Source organism: Alexandromys fortis, unplaced genomic scaffold (assembly GCF_014885135.2).
Source record: "Alexandromys fortis isolate MF-2015 unplaced genomic scaffold, M_Fortis_MF-2015_v1.1 scaffold_1, whole genome shotgun sequence".
NCBI lineage: Eukaryota > Metazoa > Chordata > Mammalia > Rodentia > Cricetidae > Alexandromys > Alexandromys fortis.
This window is the reverse complement of record NW_026067927.1, coordinates 32102592-32118277: the sequence shown is the minus strand read 5'-3', so window position 1 is coordinate 32118277 and position 15686 is coordinate 32102592. Positions and strand designations below refer to the sequence as shown.

Sequence of the window (15686 nt, the reverse complement as noted above, 5' to 3'; positions counted from 1 at the left end):
CAGCAGAACCAAAGGCCTACCCCTGTGGACACTTACACACTCACTCCTCTGGCCACATAAACAAGATGCCCAGGGTCTCTGTCTGTGGGGCCACATGGGACTCACCTTGTGGCCACCCCTCTGTGGCCTCCATTTATACTTAGCTCAGACCTTATGCCCTTCTGTGAGCCCCTGGCCCTGACTTCTCTCCTGCCTCTGGACTTCTGGCTGCTCACTCACTCTGACGGCTCCTGGTGCAGGGCTTGGGTTTTGCTACCTCCTTTTCCGCTGGAGAGGAGAGCAGTTTCCTCCGCAGCCAGAGCCTTCTTGTGTTGACTTAGTGGCTTCAGCCCTCTCTGTACATGCAGCCTGTTCTCCGGAGCAGAACGACCTCCTTCACTATTTCCCCTGCTTCTGGCGTCCTGACCGCTGAGCTGCCCAGAGCCTGAGGTCTTCTAGAAAGCTGGATTACAGAGGGCTCAGGTAACCATAAACCTATCTCTAGCGTATCTGGTCTCTTTCTCTAAGAGGCTTATGTACATTCTGTGTCTATGGCCTCATCAGTTCCCTAGTAGCCGGCAATCTAGCAGCTGTTGGTGTTTATGGAGAGATCATGGGTTTTCAGCCATGCTGAAGATGTGTGATCCAAGGCTGAGCCCTGGGGAAGTACAGGCTGTCACTAGAATGCTCAGCTTGTGGGAAGTTCTTTTTCCACTGCGTAGATTCACAGAGCCTTGCTTTCGTTTTCATAAACAAAAGGGCATTTCCATCATCTCGGGATACACATCCCGAAACCTCCGGGGGCTCACCCAGTGAGGGCAGGATCAAGCAGGCAGGCTTTGGTCTGGCGTTGCAGGACAGACCTCTTGTTTGCCAGCCCCTTTCTCATTTCTTGAACTTTGCACTGCAGAGGAGCTGCTCAGAATGTTTACACCAGGGTTTGCTTCCCAGCATTCAGGAGTCCAGCAAGCTTCTGTCTGTCTTCAAGCGTCAGCTCTAACGTCAAGGTCTCTCTCTTACTTACGGTCTTGTTTTCTTCTCACCTTAGAGCGATGTCACAGATGAGACTGCCTAGCCATGAGAAGCAAAGCTGAGAGTCGTTTAGAACAGCTAGCTTTATCTTTCCTTCCCAAAGCTTTTATTCTCTTCCTTGATTGCAGCCATGAAGCTGAGCACAGAAATCCTGGCTCTCTCTCTCTCTCTCTCTCTCTCTCTCTCTGAGAACCACCACTTAACTTGACTAATGATCTGTAAATGAGGAACTCAGAGGTGCTGGCGGGAAAAGCCTAGTGTAGATCTTTGCGTGGAGCCATAACAGCAGACTTTGTAGGCTGGCCCTGTGAGATGGCTCACTCACAGATGGAGTGGCATGGCCATAGAGTACAGCTGCCCACCGTCATCTCAGGGTCTCAAGGCTACAAGCTTCTTGCATGGAGCCTGGCTCACTTCAAGTCAGATCTCCAGAGAGTTCTGTTGCCTGCTTTAGAAGTGCCGCTGTCATAGGTCCACTGTATCAGAAGACAGCCAAGATTCCTGGGTGTATCTGTGTGTTTGCATGCGGGGTAGGGAGATGAAGGGGGTGGGGGTGGCCTTTAGAGTTTCCCTCCTGGGGATGACTGCCCTAAGGCCACCTGCATGTACAGGTCCAGGGTAGCAGAGTACACTGAAGCCTTTCTTAGAGAGCAAACCTCCAGCATGAGACATGGTACCGCAGTACCTGGTAGTCACTCTCCAAATAATACCCACGGGTCATCGGTAGCATGCTCTGTGCTAGGACCTCTGAGAAAAACAAGAAAGGATGCTAATCAAGCCCAGCTTGGTTCCAGCTGGATCTGTGACAGCCTTTCTTATTTTTACCTCCTGATTCATCAGAAACCTATGATGGGGGTTAACAAGTTCTCATTTCAGGTTCATCAACTAGAATCTCGGATTACTTTTAAAGACAGCCCAGGCTGGGACCATTTTAATGAACAGACCTGGAAAGCTGAGGAAATATCCCATGGAGATTGGACTCATCGCCTGTTGCTGCATAGGACAGATTTCTGGAGCTTAAGGCATGGAAATCGGGAAGCTTTTACTATCTCAGGGGCTCCGTGGCCAAGGAGCAGGCTGGGTGTGGCTATTTGTCTCTGATTTAGGATTAGCCCCAGGCTTCAGTCTCGGTTCTGGCCAGCACTGCAGTTCCTTGGAGACTCTCCTCGGGTCTGATCTGCTTCCTTGATTGCTATAGCTTCTGCAAGCTCTCCAGACTATACGTCAGGACCAAAGGATGAAGAATCTCCATGAGATCCAGGCATCTCGTGATGTGATGTGGCAGTGTACTTGGTCTGAACCTTGGAAAGGGAGAAAAGCACCCCGAGATGGCAACTGTGTGGCAGAACAGACAGGAACCCCAGTGCAGTGTGACGTGAAGAAGCTCCACACAGGGCTCACCCTGTGCACCTGGGCCCTTGCTCCCCTATCTACACCCATGGAGCAGGGAAGAGGCCGTGAGAAGGGACGAGCTGGGACACCTCCCTCATAGCAGGAATTCTGACCACCTGGCAGACAGCTGAACTCAGAGCAGGGAGCCTGATCCCAAGGCAAAGACATTGACCACACTGCAGGGACACTGACCGCACTGCAGGGACACTGACCGCACCAAACCCACTCTTTGTCAAAAATAGGAAGATAAGCCTTGGTTCTGGAGGATCACTTCACTTTTCAGTCAGGGAAGTCCTTATTTTACAAACGTAAGGATCTGAACTCAGATCCCCAGCAGCTGAGGGAAAATCCAGGTACAGTTGGTTGTAATTCCAATGCCGACAAAGCAGAGGTGGGAAGATGTCTGGGGCTTCCTGACTTGCTTTCAGATAGTCTTCTCCTCTCTTACATTGTTCAAGACCCCATGCCTAAGGAAGGGTGCACCCATGTCGGGCTTCCTACATCAGCTAACAAGATAGTACCTAAACGACACACTGAGGAGTCAGCTTCATGTTGCTGATTCTTCAGTAGGACTCTAATATGACTCTAGGCTGTGTCCACTTGGTAGTTAAAACTAAGCAGTGCGCACACACACACACACACACACACACACACACACACACACACAATCACTTCCCCCCAAAAAGGATATCTATGTCAGACCAAAGTAATGAGTACACCAATAACAGAAGTACGGGTGAGGAGTTTCTTACAAGGGGCAGGGTCAACTCAAAAACAAAAATAGACAAATAAACCAAAAACCTAAGCGTCGTTACTGGAAAGCCCACTTCAAAGCGGGTGACGGCCCAGTAAAGCTGCAGCCCCGGAGCTCTCCGCATCTCGCAGCAGCTCCACAGTTGCAATATTATTTTTCCTTGTAGTTGGCTGGTCAGAGTCCCTTCTCCTACCAACTGTGTATTCTTCCTCATACTTCCGTCCCAAAGCCTTCGAGAATAGTTCAATGTTCTGTTTTCTCAGTCACCTATGGATGGTGACTGGGATGGGGCCAGTGATGGAGTCTGCCCATTGCAATGCTTTCTATGCAGGTAGCCATTGCTATTCCTGTACTCCACACCAAGCTTCTGTTCAATATCATTTTGAGCTTTCAAGCTCCCAATTCTGTTTGGAATTTATCAAACTACACAGAAGATTAGCAGTTAAGCAAGGTAGGCTGTGAGACTCCTCCAATAACCCTGGAGCCCCAAGACTTGCAACTCCTTTGCATTTACAGACTCTGGCTATTGTAGGGGTCTTTTCTTTCCCTTTTTCTTTTTTCTTTCTTTTTGTTTTTTTGAGACAGGGTTTCTCTGTAGCTTTGGAGCCTGTCCTGGAGCTAGCTCTTGTAGACCAGACTGGCCTCAAACTCACAGAGATCCACCTGGTTCTGCCTCCCAAGTTCTGGAATTGAAGGCGTGTACCACCACCACCTGGCTTGTGTTTTTTTTTTTTTTTCAAGGACTGCTGAGCTATCGAGCGTGTCTTCTGGTACTCTAACACTCCCAGGAATTTTACAGCTGTACAAGGGCTTACATCTCGTGTGGTGGATTCATCTCCCGTCCCCATTCATTTACATGCCGTTCTCTCAGAGACGCCATGTCCTTTAGATGTCACTCACTCAGGTGCACCATTGTGTCCTTTACAGACTCTGTTCCCTCAGGTCCACATGTATGTTCTTTTAGCTGCTGTTCTTGATCTGGAAGACACTCAGTGGGGAGCATCATGTCATTGATATAATGAATCCTTTTGACAGAGGGAGACATAATAACAAAGCAAGGTCTATAACCACCTTCCCCTGACAAACAGTGGGTACTGTGACGGTGACCTTGGGGAAGTACTGTGGACATCCTCTGGTGACCATTCCATGTGAATAAAAGTGAGTCTTAGGATCCAGCAGCTAAAATAATACTAAAAAAAAAATGGCAAGGCCTGGCATAGCATGGAAACACCTCATCACTTGTACCAGCTGTTCAAAGAAGAACTATTTTATAGAGACACGGATGGGAGAACTACCTGACTTGACTATAATTTAGTCATTCTCCAGGAGCCATGGCTTTTTGACGGGCCATACTGAGTTATTGAGAGGGCCTCTGAGCTGGATAAATAATCGTTACCCCTTACACTTCTCTAATAGTTTCTGTAATTTCATCTTGGCCTCCCGGGTAGTCTAGACTGTTTGGCCTCCGTCACTCTTACTCGTGTTAGGCAATTTTGCAGGTTCCCGTCTTGCCCAACCACGCATAGCTGGCTTCATCGTCTGCATTCCAAGGCAGAACTCTCCAACAGTTATACATGGGGTGTGGCCCAACAGTGCATCTACCCCAGGAATGTTCTCTTGCAGTGGGGAATGCACACAGTACTGGGCTGGAATACCTCCTTGCCCCAAGAACAAACAAGTCCCTTTACCTGTCCTGGCATGTCCCTATATCCACCCACTGTGGCCCGTTGCCCCTGGTGCTTTTGCCATGAACTGAGGTGTACTCACCTCCAATCTCCACCACAGCCCAAATATTTAAAACATTAGTGGGGGAATCAATAAATCAACCTGAGGCCTCAGGTCCCTGTGTGTGTCTCTCACTGACAGGCAGCCTCAGCTACCTCAGCACGGGAATGTGTTGGGTGGCTTCCCCTCTGGAACATCTCGCATAGGAGGTGCGGTGGGAACCACCTGTACTTCCCTATCTTCTATTTCCTTTCTGGTTTGCTGAGCTGATGGTCAGGCATTAAGGTCTCCCAAAGACCCACAAGCACGGATTTGGCCTTCTTATAATTTTCCTAGGAATCCTAGCTGGACGCCGTTCTTGTCATATTTGCCTCTGGGTAGTTCAGACGGGACTCATGGTCTGCTTACTCCTCTCCTCATCTCCTCCCAAGAGTGTTAGCTCTTTACAAACCTGACACACACACTGGCATAGATTGTTCAGATTTTTGCCAAAGCCTCTCCGGCTAGACTGTACATCACTACGAGACTCAATAAAGCCACCACGGCCCCATACCAATCGTAACAATCACATTGAAAGAGCTTTTGCTGAGCACCAAACCCAGCTCTTCATGGTCCTAGGTCTGGTAGCAAAGCCTCTCATCCCCGTTGCTTTCCATTCCTGGACAATTGACAGGGACTTCCGATGGAGATAACCAAGTGCCCTAATGACTCTGATAAGCCCGTCTATCAGGAACTACTCTCCCCCCCTCACAGCCTCAGGACACTGTCTGCATCTTGAGGGGTGGGTAGTAATATTATTCATCTTTTTTGCCTCAACAGCAGTCGGGCTGATCCAGTGCATGTCCATGTCCCGCAGTCTCACAAGCCAGAATGTGACTGTCTTTTTCTTTGCTTGTTTAAAGGACTTTCCCAATTCTATCAGTTCAGGGGCTATTATTCTCTGGTACTGGACCATTGTTCAGATTGGATGTTAGATCGATTCTTTGTTCTGTCAATAGTCATAGGTATCTTTTCACCGTTTCTACCATATTCTCCCCACTCTCTGGTTCTTCCCATGGTTTCCAAGGTCTTAGATCCCAGGAAAGGCCTTTCAGCAAGGATCCAACCTATTTTCTCCTTATTCTTTTGGCAACATCTCTGTCTCATCCTCTGATTTACCTAATTTACTGGCCAGAGCAGAGACTACCATGAAAAGGGACCATGGACAATACTAGGCGCTACTTCCCTGTCCCACTCCAGTTTCTCCCTTACATAAACAAGCTCCTGTTGGACTGCCACGTGGGCCTCAGATGCATTTCTAACTACACAAAGCCAGGGCCAGGCAACCTCTGTAGCCCCTTGCAACCAATCTCAACCCTTCCATGCTACTCTTGGATGCTTCAAAATTCTCCCCAAGCCTGTGACTGTTTTAAGGACATCACCATACCCATGTCTAGATGTCTCTCCTCAAGCAGACATGCCAGCTCATACCACCCAGGCAGAGACCGCCCTCCTCAGACTCTCCAGCTTGCAGTGGCTCGGCCTAGTTGCATGCCTCACTGCCTACAGCACAAGCTGTGCGACTGCTACCGTAGCAGAAGACCCGCTCTAAGAGAAAGGGCGGCTGTATGAGAGCTCCCTCTGTGGACGCTCCAACTTCCGGCTGCTCAGCCTCTGTTGCAGGGCAGCCATCACGCCACCCAGGCAAAGGTTTTCTCCACCTCTGATTCCATCATACTAGGGTACAAAATGTCATACAACAGATCTTTCCCGGACAGACACAACACCAACACCTTTGTCGGCTCCAGAAAGGAAGTCCGCGAGACACCAAATTAATGAACACACAATTACACAAGTGTTCAGTTTGGTGAGACAATGAAGTTTTATTGGGGTTACTACCGGGAATATTGATGAAGGGTTATGCACAAGGTATAGCAATGTCTCTAAGGGAGAAAAGACATTTCTATCGCTGGAAAGCCCCCCTGAACATGGGTGACAGTTCACAAATGCTGCAGGTCTGGGCTGTCTGCACGGCCTGCAGGAGGCTCTGCAGTCTAAATGTCTTCTCTGAGTTTGCACCAGAGTTTCTTCCCCCAGTGATTTGAAGGGGTATGTGATAAAGTGCCTTTCTCCAAGGAGACAGGTTGTCAATCAGCCTTCCTTCAATGTACAAATCCAGAGATATTCAATTTATAACCATGGAAGTGTAGTGATGAGGAGCTGCAGGCCGGCCTGCTTTTCATCCCGCCCAGCTCCCGCATGGTTGGCTTTACACCCGAAATAACAACATACAAATTGTATTTTTTTAAACACTGCCTGGCCTGTTATATCTAGCCTCTTCTTGGCTAACTCTCATAACTTGCTTAACCCATTTCTAACAATGTGTGTAGCACCACACCGGGAAGGATTCTAGCCTACGTCCATCTTAGGCTGGAGCTTCATCGTGTCTGCTTCACTGCCTTCTACCCAGCATCCTGTTCTGTTTACTCCACCTACCTAATTTTCTGTCCTATCAAAGGGCCAAGGCAATTTCTTTATTAACCAATGAAAGTAACACATAGACAGATGACCCTCCTCCATCACGGAAGAGTTATCTGAGCCCCAAGTTTTGGAGGCTTCAGTCCATGATCTGGTCTCCAACCCATCTAGGACCCCACAGTGCCCTACACACCACACCTATCAGCACAGTTGAACATATTGGCACCTCTCATTTGTGCTTCCAAAAGTACAAGAAAGGTCTGTGTGCTCTGTGGCCTGAGTTGCAGCCATTGCTGACTAGATTATGGGCAGACTACATCAGAGGACACTGTGGGATGGGATGACTAAGAACTGTGTGCATGCAGCAGCCGTGTGGAGACAGGGGAACCCTGTGACTCATGGGGTTCCTGGAGGAGGCCCACAGAAGACCTGGACACCTCATGTTTCCACTTCATTGTCTGTATTCCTTAGGACAAAGGGTGTTTTTACTCTGGGAAAGCTTTCTTAAGGAAATGGAGGTGTCTGACTCAAAAAAAAAAAAAGGACAAGTTACAAACCCTACATTGAGAGGAGTCAAGAGCTTGGCATTTCTAACGATACTACTGTTTTCTGTTTGGTTTGCAGGCATTCCAGGGTGGGAAGAAACTTGCCTGACAGAACATCCACCAACACAGGGTGTCCTGTCGCAGCAGAAAGGAGCCTGGGAATCTGTGGGGACAGTTAGTGCCACCTGGACATCTCTCCGCTCTGCAAGTGAGGTGACAGAGCCTTATAGAGAAAAGTGAAGCAGTACATGGAAACCGCCATGCGCTGTCATGCTTAGACCGTACAGGTGCCTATTCGGAGGACTCCATTGTGAGGAAGTCCTCCTCCTGTGGAATGAGAGCAAAGGGCAACAGTGGCCATCACAAAAGAACGGTCATTATCCCTGCAAGAACAACAGAGAGAAATGAGGAGCCCAAGTTGGAAGGCCCGAAGACACAAACAAATGTTGTATGCTTTTTCCAGATAAATTTCCTGGTGTGTCTTAACAGCATTCTGCTCCCAGCTTCCGTGAGTGATGTGGACACAGCCCCCCAGTGGTTCTGACTGCCTGTGAGTCCTGTGCCTAGAGGCAGCTGCATGAACCCAAGAACCCACAGGGGTGCTGTCAGCCACAAGCTGGCAGGCCCCTTTTCTGAGTGGCTCTTTCTCAACATCTTAGTGCTCTGTAGCCTTAAACTGCGTGGTTGTAAATGTACTGCCCTCCGTCACCAAGCATGCTTATGAACGGACTACTCATCCGTGAACATGCTTATGCTCCCTAGATAAAATCCCCATGCTCTTTTCAGAGGAGTACGTCCACTTTCAAAGGATTCCCAGCAACTCTGTACCTGCTGCGGTAAAGTATTAAATCTTTCCCCACCTCTTTATGTACTATCATCTGCTTGACTTGTCTTTGCACTCATGGGCAGGAGAGCCCTTGGAGTTAAATTATAACACCTTCTAAACCATCCGGGTAGCCACCAACAGTATGCATCAATGGTTGAGTTCTCTGTTTGGTTAGAACTTGTGATCTCAAATGCAGCCTAATTGAGCTGTGGCTCCTTTGGGGCCAACCAAGTCCTTTAAAGCCAATGAGATTGTCCATGTGGACGTTCTCAAGTTCCTCATGTTCACATTAGCAGTGACCTGGGACGGGAGGCAGAGAAATACTACCCTTCCCCCGGTGATTCTGTTCAGAGGACAGGGCTCAGTGGGAGGATACATCCTTAAACCCTTTCAAAGTTGTCTGGAGAAGCTGTGTGGAAGAAGAGACATGGGTGACCCTTTTGCTCCATGAGAAGACAAGCAGAGACAAAGGAGAGAGTTTTTTAACAGTCAGACCCCCATGCGATGCTGCCCAAGGGGATCCTTTTTCAAAATCCCAGATCTTATCTAGAAGAGAGGCTATAGTAACTCATGTCTAGAGAGAAATTGTTTTGTCCCCTCCACAGCTAGCCCCTGTCTTGCAGGCCCCTGTGAGGCTGGGTCATGTTCCAGAGTACCCGGGAAACCAAGTGTCAAGACTCCACAGTAAGAGAAGCTAGATGGCCCTCTGCAACCAGTGCTGGACAGCGCAGATCAAGGAAGCCCTGGCTAGAGGTTGCAAGGTTTGGCCAATAGGCTGTGAAAGAGGAAGAACATTCCAGGCAAACGGACAGCCTGGTACAAAGTCCTGTGTTCCCCAGATCCAAGGCCACAGCCTCTGCAGAGAACAGCAGGTTCGTTTCCATTGGTGTCGGAGACTGTGTTGCCTAGCACAGTGGACCTCACCTGCACTCTGCTGGATACACTGGGACAGCAGGTGTGACTCTGATACCCAGTCCGAGTACCAGTCCACCGGGGCTCCGAGTGGCGGGGTGAGGAAGTACAGACAAGCCACGAGTGAGTGAGCAGGTTTGGGGGGAGGGTCATTCCTCACCTAATTCTCTGCTCTCGGGTAGCAAGCAAAGATGCATACATACAGTTCATGCCCCCCTGGGCTCCTCTGTCCTCTGCAAGTGGGGAGAAAGATCCTTACAGAGAAAGGGAGAGATAACTCATGGAGTCTGCTGTCTGTCTTCATACCTGAGAACTGCAAATGACCCAAACCTAAAGAAGGCTCCATCCTGAGGCTGTGGCCATGGGCTGGGTGCCATCCACTGAACAAGGGACCCTTCTCCCGGGGTCAGAACGAAGGGTAACAGCAGCCATTGACATAAGAGTGTCCGATGACTTTTTTGCTTCTTTGTCAAAAATCACGTGTTCAAAGATGTGTGGATTGTTATCTGGATCTTCTATTTGGTTCCTCCTCTCTGTTCTTATGCCAATACCAGGCTGTTTTCAGTACTGTAACTCTGTAGTAAAGTTTGAAGTCAGGAATTGTGATGCTTCCAGAAGTTCTTTTATTGTACAGGATTGTTTTTGGCTATTCTGGGTTTTTTTGCTTTTCCATATGAAGTTGAGTACCGTTCTTTCAAGGTCTGTGAAGAATTTTGCTGGGATTTTGATGGGCATTGCGTTGAATCTGTAGGTTGCTTTTGGTAAGACTGCCATTTTTACTATGTTAATTCTGCCTACCCAAGAGCATGGGAGAGGCTTCCCTTCACTACAGCTCCACCCTGCCTTGGCACCCCAGGGTAGGAGCAGATTTGCAAAGCAGAATCTTGCTGATGAACCTGGCACATGTGGGAACCCATCAGGAAGAAACCCTCCTCTCCTCATGGATACTATAGAGGGCATGAGGACCAAAAAACTGGCAGGAACCCCATCAGGTACTCATCCCCTGCACCCGCCAGCTCTCCTCTTCAGGGGAAGTTTGTTCCTGCTTGTTCATGGCCCCTGTCCCCACCGAAAACACTCATCCCTTTTCTCCCAGCTGCCTGACTGGAATCTCCTCTAAACAGACAGTCCCCCTTTTTCCTTACTGTGCCCCATGCCCCTTCCCCCTACAGTCTTCTTCCTTTTCTGTCTTCCCCACATGCCATCTGCCCCCCTCTCTCCTCTCCTCCCTTTAAAGCCCATCATCTTCCTGCTAGGTTCCACGTTCCATCATGAGTGACACGGGTGAGGATGAGACGACAAGCTAGGGAAGGTCCCTGAGCCCAGTGGGACACTTCGTTCTCTCACTGTGGGTGTTCCATCCCACACACACTGCAGAAGCTGGAGAAGCATAGGTTCATAAGGTGGAAGCCATGTGAACCACGCCCCCCCCCCACACACACACAACAGTACCGGAGACACAGAGAACTAAAGGAGGAGGAACTGTTAGCTCAGACCCAGCAGCTAGAGGAGGGGCAGAGGAGCTTGCGCCCTGCTTCCCAGGGGTAGCTGACTGGTTATCGGTATTTGAGCAGAGAGCCTCCTGGAGTTCTAGCCTGGCTCCCTCTTGTAGCTCTCAGTCCAGATCGTGCTGGCCCCAGCCAGCCCTGTGGCTTGATGACCACAGATGTGGGGCTGTTTTTGCCCCTTGAAAGGAGACACAGGCAAAGGACTCTTAGGATATGGACACCGAACAGACTATAGCACTGAACTAGCCTGCTGTACCATACATAACCCTCCACCCCACTCCTCACTCCCGAACCTGTGCTCCGGTTCACCAAGCCCTTCTCTCTTCCCTTCTCAGTCCCTGGTCATGTTCTCAGCTGTCTGCTGCTGGCACAACTTCCCCAGAATCTACATAAGGGGGGTGCAGGGAGAAAGTTCCTTCTAAGGGTCATAGACATCTTAGGGTCTTTGCATCTATGCATGAGTGCAGCCTGCCAGCGGAAAGGAGCCTTTAAAAAGCAACAATCAAGTGCATAAGTGAATGTTGGACGTCACACCTAGGCTGCATTTCCTGTGAGACAACATTTTCCTCTCCTTGTTGTCTCTTACCTGGGAAAAGTGCTCTTTTTCTATGAGATAAAGAGGCAACAACGTTGAGTATGACGCCTCCTTTCAGCTCCTTCTAGTGGTGTTAGAGGCTATGGGTGCCACCTGGGGCTAGTGATCACTGATGATAGGACCCAGTGATGGTTCCTCAAGGGACCCACACCTGCCATTTTATTTTTGATTTTCCCATCGTGGGGAGGATCCATGGAAGCTATACCATCCAATGATGCCCCACCGAATCTTCAATCAGTGCTGATCCCCTTAGTGCTATGGGTGCTGTTGGCATCCATGGGGCTGGGTTATAAGGCCAGCAGCATAGGAGGTCAGGCAAGTTGGACCTTGAGGAATCCCTGCTCTGTCCTTTCTCATTGACCTCTTGCAGTTGGCTCTTCCAAGACAAGATGAAATTAAGAGGGAGGAAGTGGTGAGGGTACCTGTAGGGCTCATGTTTGAATGGCACTTCACAAACTTTCCTGTGTGCCCGTGGCTTACTCAGTATTTCAGTAGAGTGAATGCTCCTGGGACATCATTAGGCTTTCTCTTTCCTACAGGTTTCATGACTCCTTGGACTTTGCAGCTCATGGTGCCCATGGCTTCCACAGTCTTGGTGACTGGAATTATTGGGATGATTTCGGGAGGGGGGGACAACTGATGGCAAAGCTTTGTCAACAAAATATAGCCATGGGTGCCTCATAAGTTGGCCTGTGGTTATCCTGCCCCCAGAACCTACATCAGGCAAGTAAAATATAAGGGTTTTCCAGTGTTTCACATGGTTGGTGGCCTTGAGTGTCCCCGACGAGGTAATGCAAATATGAAGGGTTCAGTGCCTCGGAAAATGTGAACCTAGAGACCATAGTGTAAATTAGTATGCCGAGACTCCACGTGCTGATGCTCCCTGGGTCCTCCAGTATCTCCCGTGCTAAATAAGAATGTGTGCACCCGACTTCTTCCAACATCTGGCTAGTGGTGACTTTTATGGCCTCTTCCAAGTCATAAAAAGTCATCATTTGAACACTGACTTCATCCCCCATCTATGGGTTCCAGCAAAGATCTCACCTTTCTGGGAGGTCTGCTGTGGACTTCAAGCATCTCAAGGTTTCTCAGTGGTATTTGATGCTAGGATCACTCTGGCCCCAGGTAGTCATTTTCTGTGCATTCCTCAAGGCAGACAGATACATTGTCAGTGAGCCACCATCACTTGAACAAATCTCCAGACTTAGCTTGCTGGCAGAGGAGGTTTCTTGGGCTCACAGCTTCGAGCTCCACTCTTTCCATTGCTTGGGGACTGGAGTGACACATTGTGGCCAGAGCATACGGCAAAGCAGAGTCACTCAACTTCACAACCAGGAAACAAAAGGAAGAGGAGAGAGAGAGAGAGAGAGAGAGAGAGAGAGAGAGAGTGAGAGAGAGAGAGAGATCGCATGAAACATTGGGATTCTACAGTTCTTGTCCAGAGAACTCCCTCAATGACCCAAAAATCTCTCACTGGACCCCCAACTCCCAAGAACCCCCCACATCCAAACAGCATCAAGTTGGTATAGACAGCACCAACTTTTCAATACTTGGGCTGCATGAGATATTCTATATTTAAGCAATACCAGTGACTTGAGAGAGGCTGGGTGAGATGCCCTGAGCCATTGCAATATACTTGCAGGCAGCCGGGTAGCAGAGGCAACAGGAGTGTAGATCTACTGCGGGTGTGAGGCTTGCTGGCACTATCTCCAAGAGACAGGTGGGCTCTTGGCCTGCTCCTCTCAAATTCTTTACCCATAGAATCCTACACAGCTGCCTCTGGAACAGCCAGAACACACCCCTCTAGGGCCCAAGCCTGTGTTTTGTTTCCATTTCTCTTCCCTTCAGACCACTTGATTTTCCCAACACATGAAATCTGAAGTTGCTTGTGCTTTAGACAAATGGGAAAATCAGTTCCATGTGTACACTGGCCATGATCAAAGAGCCGGGACTAAAGCTTCCATCAGCAGTGAAAACAGGTTAGCTGAGGGCTCTCCTAGCTCATCCATAGTGGCGATTTCTGCTTATGGCTTTCCGCTGGGGATCATGAGCTGCTGAGTCAGAGGACAGTAGCCTGTGTGTGGTTCCTGATGCCTGGGGGTGGAGAAAATGTCTGTTTCTTAAACTCTCTATTCCCAGGACAGGCATTGCTTCAGGCCCCACTGAGTTCAATAGGACAGCTGGCGCCATAGTGTTGGCCTCTTCACTGGGCCAGAAAGCATGAAGTAAGAAACAACCCTTGCATTGGCCTGGGGATAATCCTAGGGACCCATCCCCATTCTAGTTCACCCCCTGCATGGAATGGGGATACTTAGCAGCACTCTCGGCCCCCCTAAAGACAAGCATCAGAAAGACACTGGCATCGAGTCAAAACCTTGCACAATGGGGTTGGAGCATCCACACACACAAGTAGCTGGGTTTTACTACTTTCATGATTAAAGAAAGTTGATTTGGGTGAGCCCACTTTAGAAGTGACCTGACATCATAGGAACACAAGGTCAAATGAAACTCAGCAAGTGTCTGCAGAAGAGCTGGGTCCCAGTTCTAGTCCTGCCTGGTTCCTCTGATCCAAGGGCAGCCTCCCAGTCCCTGGTTCTTGTAGCACTTGGTCATCCTGGCCTCGCAGTATCCGCTGTGATTATCAGCTCCCCTGAAGTGGGCTCTCAGCATGTTTTGTTCCTTCCTTGTGTCCGCACATGCATGCTCTGTTCCTTCCCTGTGTCTGTGCATGCTCTGTTCTTTCACACTGAGACAAAATGCCCGAGACAAGGAGGTTTATTTTGGCTCACAGTTTGAGGGGATACAGGCCATTACTGTAAGGAAGTCACAGTAGGAGGCAGGGAAGGCATGCTGGTAGGGACAGGAAGCCAGCTGCTCAGAATGTGGAGAGCAGGGTCTCCACAGGAAGTGGTGCTGGGTTATAAAAGCTCAAAAGCCTGCCTCTGGTGACTCATTTCTTCTAGCCAGTATCCACTTCCTAAAGGATCCACAACCTACCAAACAGCAGCCCCACATGAAGACCAAATATTCAAACACATGAGCCCAGCGGACAGTTCACACTCAAGCCACACAGTACACCCGCCCCCCTGCCTTTCCTATCTTTGCATCTCTAATTTAGATGCAGTACATTGCTCCACTCAGGGGCTCAGGGCTCCCCTACAACACAGTTGAGCCACCAGATCAGAAGACCAAAGAGTAGACTGAGTTAACGCAGCCCATGGTAGCACACTGTAACATTTGCCAAGTAGAGGCAAGGAGCCTCTTGGGAGGCAACACCCTTATCCCAGTGCCTCCCTCTGGAAGCAAGTTCTGTGGAGGGGAACACACTGCACAGGGTCCAGCCTGCAGGCCAGTCACATCCTCCAGGGCGTCTCATGTCCCCACCCATCAGTCTTTTCCTAGGAATGATTCATCCTGTGATTAGTCAAAAAAAAAAAAAAAAAAAAAAAAAAAANAAAAAAAAAAAAAAAAAAAAAAAAAAAAAAAAAAAAAAAAAAAAAAAAAAAAACAGAGACACAAGAGTGTAGAAAGGGGATCTGTGGATTTGCTGCTTGCCAAAGCGGGGCGGCCTCCAGAGCTTCACCTGCACACTAGGGCAGGCTGCACCCAGGGGGCTTGCAGTGTGGAGCTGAATTGGGATTCACTCATTGGATTTATAGGAAAAGCATAAGAGACAGTTCCCCTCAGAGGCCTGCTTGACAAACATCCCTCAGACCTGCTGCTTATCCAAGCTGCAGCCCCCAGGAGAATACCACCTGAGTACCTGTCATTTTCTCTTCTGGCAGCAAGAAAAAAACGGGGAGGAGGAGCGCCCTCCGCGCTTTCAGGCAGCATAAGTGTGCTGTGTGTAGTCAGGGCCCATGCTGTTAGCAGCAGGAGAGACATTTTGTACTGGCCTGAGTTAAGAATGGCTCAGCCCACTCCTGTTCTGGGAACACTTTGGTCCGAGCACAAACCCTTG

General features: G+C 49.2%; 1 long non-coding RNA gene across 1 annotated transcript; it reads left to right on the top strand.

Moving 5' to 3' along the window:
• The first annotated feature begins 363 nt into the window (after window positions 1–363).
• Window positions 364–10378, top strand: LOC126502832 (uncharacterized). The gene is made up of 3 exons (XR_007592063.1): window positions 364–462; window positions 1888–2756; window positions 7964–10378. It is a non-coding gene; the product is annotated as an uncharacterized lncRNA (long non-coding RNA).
• The last annotated feature ends 5308 nt before the right edge of the window (window positions 10379–15686 follow it).